Source organism: Rutidosis leptorrhynchoides, chromosome 5 (genome assembly GCF_046630445.1).
Source record: "Rutidosis leptorrhynchoides isolate AG116_Rl617_1_P2 chromosome 5, CSIRO_AGI_Rlap_v1, whole genome shotgun sequence".
Lineage (NCBI taxonomy): Eukaryota > Viridiplantae > Streptophyta > Magnoliopsida > Asterales > Asteraceae > Rutidosis > Rutidosis leptorrhynchoides.
Genome location: NC_092337.1, coordinates 279,844,264 through 279,849,365, shown reverse-complemented (window position 1 = coordinate 279,849,365; position 5,102 = coordinate 279,844,264).

Below are 5,102 nucleotides of genomic sequence, written 5' to 3'. Positions count from 1 at the left end.
AGAACGGGATGAAGCATTTCAAAGGATACCTTAAAGTAGGAATTAAGGAGAAAGAGTAGAAGATGCGAGTTGTGAAAAATAAGGAAACGAAGGGGTGGATTTATAGTGAAATATCCGACAGAGAAATCGAAACAGATTACCGCATTAAATCAAAGAAGATTCTGATCGCCGAATAACCAAATCTTATTACGTAAGATTTTTCCTAAATCCCTTAAATCCCGGAAATCAATTCTAAACCACGTCATCGATTAAAAACGATTCCATATTTACTCATTTCATTTTTTTTTTTTTGTGATAGCTTCGCTCGTGCGTCTCACATAACCAAATCGTTTTATCTAAATCTTTCAATAATGATAAAATTTCATTATTACCTCATATTCGTCATGAAAACATTCCTATGGTTATTTATGACAACCTCTACCAAATTTCGAGGACGAAATTTCTTTAACGGATGGGTACTGTAACGACCCGGAAATTTCCGACCAAATTTAAACTCTAATCTCTATATGGTTCCGACACGATAAGCAAAAACCCTAAAGTTGACCCGCATTTTTTTTCGATCGTTCTATACTTATAAGATTAATATTTACATAAATTAAAACTTACCAACATGATAAGTAATCCAAATTGTCGAGATTTATATTTCCGAAAAGAGTTTTACACAACGTTTGACCGTCTAGTTTGACCGACGATATCACGAACTATACAATATATGATAATTATACGTTTGCGTATATATATGTATATATACATATTTAACATGATTAATGAATGTTTTAATATCTTATTTTGTATCAAACACTATAAGTTATAAGTATATTTTGAAACTACTAACTTAAGTTTTCAAAACGATAACTATACGTAACGTTATTTGACATAAATACTTAAGACTTATAATGTTTATACATATATCGTATAAGTAATGTATTTACTCACTTTTAAGACTTAAATACATAAAATCATATAAGTGTATTCACAAAAGATAGCTATATTTGAATCCTCATTCCATTTTTCACAAAATTTCTATACGTATATCTAGAGTATTTGTACTCGTATCATACCTAGCTTCTATACGTATTTACTATTGGTATATACACATCAAATCACCACCTAACCAGCCCTTGTTACTACCCTAGGTATAAGGTAATTGCTTTTGTATTATTGTTTGACAAATACATAAGATTACAAACTAAAATTTTGTCATGTTATCCTTAAAGATCACATTTTTAGGAGTATATATGTATCATCATTTTGATTCATTTACTACTTCAATCTCCTAGCTAAAACACACACACTTATAACCCTTAAACACCTTCAACAATTCAGTAAAGTTCTAAGAAGATCTAGCTTCAAAAACCTTACATAAACACCATAAGAAAACCATACAAAAACACTTCAAGAAAACCTTCCAAGAACACCAACTTACTTCCAATCTTTCATCCACTTCTATCACCCTTTTGATTCTAGCTTCTTACTCCTCTTTTACAGCAAACTTATCCAAGGAACTTGAGGTAGAATCTATGTTCATAACCTTGTTCGATTCATATATATATAGCTATCTTATTTTGTGGTACAAAAGTTTAACAACAAGAACATAGTTTGAATGTTTTCAAACTTGTTTGCAAACTAAATAGATCCTTCTAACTTAACTTTTAAAATACTTCAAGACCTGTAATATAACTTAAATATATGCTAATTTAATAAGGTAAAACTTGGTTTTTCAAAGTATAAGTATTTTTAGAAAAATGGTCATTAAATGATTTTTTTTTGTAACAAAATGTTTAACTTCATATGTTTCACTAATGTTTCACTTATGCCGTATGATTTTGAATACAAACCAAGGTATTTACAGTTCATAGTCTTAAAGAAGAACTCGATCCAAGAAGATGGCAATTTGAATCAACGAAAACGGACTTGTAACGAAGAAACTATGACCGAAACAAAATTGGTTATCCTAGATCATTTCAACTACGGGATCAATTGGAAAAAAAGATATAAATCACATATTTCTAAGATAACATGATATTTTATATATATGTACTCATAATTCAATTTCATATGGTTCAGGATCACCCGTAAACAACACGAGAAGATTAATCATAAGATCCCATGATTGTACGCAACACGTCATTTGACAACACCGGTACTTTATGTACGCAACACGTCATTTGACAACACCGGTACCATGGGTCAAGATTAATCTCGACCAACACATATACGATGGGGTTTTATGGGAGTTTTATTTATTTCGTTGGGGGTTTATTTATTGCGGGTATATTAAATATCTAAAAATGAACCATTAAAATTGAATTACTAACATCGAAACGCTAACTACGGACTAAGGAATTATTCAAAGTATTAAAAGTATTATAAATATATATACGAGATGTTTGTTTAAAATGAAAATATATTGATATATTATATATGGATAGGTTCGTGATATCAACCGGAAGACCAAGTCAAAAATATATATATCTTCGAGACAACAGTGAGTATATAGTCCCACTTTTAAACTCTAAATATTTCGGGATGAGAATACATGTATTTTATGTTTTACGTTATGGACACAAGTAACTGAAAAATATATTCTACGTTGAGTTGTACCACTGGCATACTTCCCTGTAGCTTGGTAACTGTTATTTACAGCGGTATTGTAAACGCGAATCCTGTTGATAGATCTATCGGGCCTGACAACCCCAACCGGACTGGACGACCAGTATTCAACGGTTGCACAGTACTTCGTTTTGCGACTACACCTTGGTACGGTGTAGTAAGATTTCATATTAAAGGGAATATGCGACGTGATTAAATGTTAAGTATGGTTACCAAGTGCTCAACCACTTAGAATATTTTTATTGAAATGATTATATACGAAATCTTGTGGTCCATTGTTATAACGCTGCTAGCATCAAACCTATATATCTCACCAACTTTATGTTGACGTTTTAAAGCATGTTATTCTCAGGTACGAATTAAGTCTTCCGCTGTGCATTAGCTCATGTTAAGGATACTACTTGGGACCATTTAAGCTATGATACAAGGACGTTGCATTCGAGTCATTGAAGTTCATTAAAGACTATTGTTATGAAAATGGCAGATTAGATCATTTGGTTGTTATAAAATGTTAGGCTAATATGTCAACTCTCGATGTAATAATAGATTGCCTTTAAGAAATAAATGCAACGTTTGTAAAATGTATCATATAGAGGTCAAGTACCTCGCGATGTTATCAACTATTGTAATTCGTTTTTAATCTATATGGACGATGTCCGGATGATTAGTTTCGGATCCTTTCAGTTCTTCATATTGATGTATATATGTATTATGTATATTCTATATATGGAGTAGGAGATATATAATATTTATAATAGTGTAGTGGTTGGATGAAAACAAGAAATATAGTAATCTCAACACAATAATATCAACCACTGTCCTCAATTCAATAATATGCATTGTATATGCTTTTAGGTGATAAATACAATTAAAGTTCACGGATCCTAACAAACTAAAGCAACAATATAATATAATAATAATTATAATATAATTTAAATATAAAACGTGTAAATTGTTAGCCGTCGTCTACTATTTCAATTACGGACTAAAATTCGTGCTCCGTTGATAAATCAGTGGTGGATAAAAGTCTTCGGAAAAAAATCCCAACCTTTTAGATTAACTATATTTATTTATTTTGATCATTATGGTATAAAATTCGATCATTAACTATGAAATAAAAAATTACATTAATTATTTACTCCCAACCCCAAGTAAAATATAAAAATTTTAAAATTTAACAAACATCTTCTAAATATATTATTAACAAGCCTAAAATTTATAAAACTCATTTTCGGATCACCATTTATTTTAAAATCATATAAGTTCGAATTAAACTTCTCTAAATAATAATCGAAACGTCCAACGAGTATTACAATTATTTAATATTTATTTTTAATATATTTTTATTTATATATAGATATGTTTTTAAATACTAAATATTATAATATCATATTTCATAACAACAACTTTTAATATTTCAAATTATACCTCCAATTATTATTTATACATATACACACATATCTAATTACAAATAGTTGTTCGTGAATTGTCGAGCACAGTCAAAGGGTAAATGAATCCATATAAATAGTTCAAAAATTTTGAGACTCGGTTTAATAGACTTTGCTTATCGTGTCAAAGTTATGAAATCGTATCATAAGTTTGGTTCAAAATTAGTCGAAATTTTCCGGGTCACTACAGTACCTACCCGTTAAAGAAATTTCGTCCCGAAATTTGAGTGAGGTCGTCATGGCTAACAATAAAAATGTTTTCATGGCGAATATGAGTTAGAGTTTTATCATTATTGATTAATATAGATAAAACGATTCGATCATGTGAAGCGTACGAGCGAAGCTATCACAAAAGAGTGAAAAGTTTTGTCTGAACTTTTGACGTAGTCATGGCGGATTTCCAGAATTCAAGAAATTTAAGAAAATCTTCTAATCAGAAAGAAAATGTAATATCATGATTAATTAGCAAACTGCTGGAATCACGGTAAGGATAGAACTATCAAGAAAATAATCTCTTAATATGTTTAGAGGTTAAGTAGAATGAAAGAGTTATGTATCATGGCACATGATGAGGGTAAGATCTACTATGAACCATCATCACGTTTCATTAGAAACTTAGCATGACTTACTGTAATATAATCACGTTGGCCGGGCGTCATTATATTATACTAACACATGCTTCAATTCCCAACACTTCTCCACAATTCATTCATAATTTATACTTAGATTTTACAGAAGTATTCAATATAATGAAATACGGAAAAACAAAGAGGTAGATAATTTCGGACAAGACTATTTATGAAAATATCCTCAGAAATATCGAAGATATTTATAATGATATTTTGGAATTTCTAAGTTCGAAGGTTGGTGAAGAAAAATTTTCTGCAAGATTTTAACATGACTTCAGAACAAGATATTCTCTAAAGATTTCAGCGGATTCAGAATTACCTGGATTCTTTGAATATAGGGTTTGGTCCTTGTCTTTGTCCTTGGTCTCCATCATGGTTAGCTCTATCTGTTTTTCAGTACCAAATTTTCTAT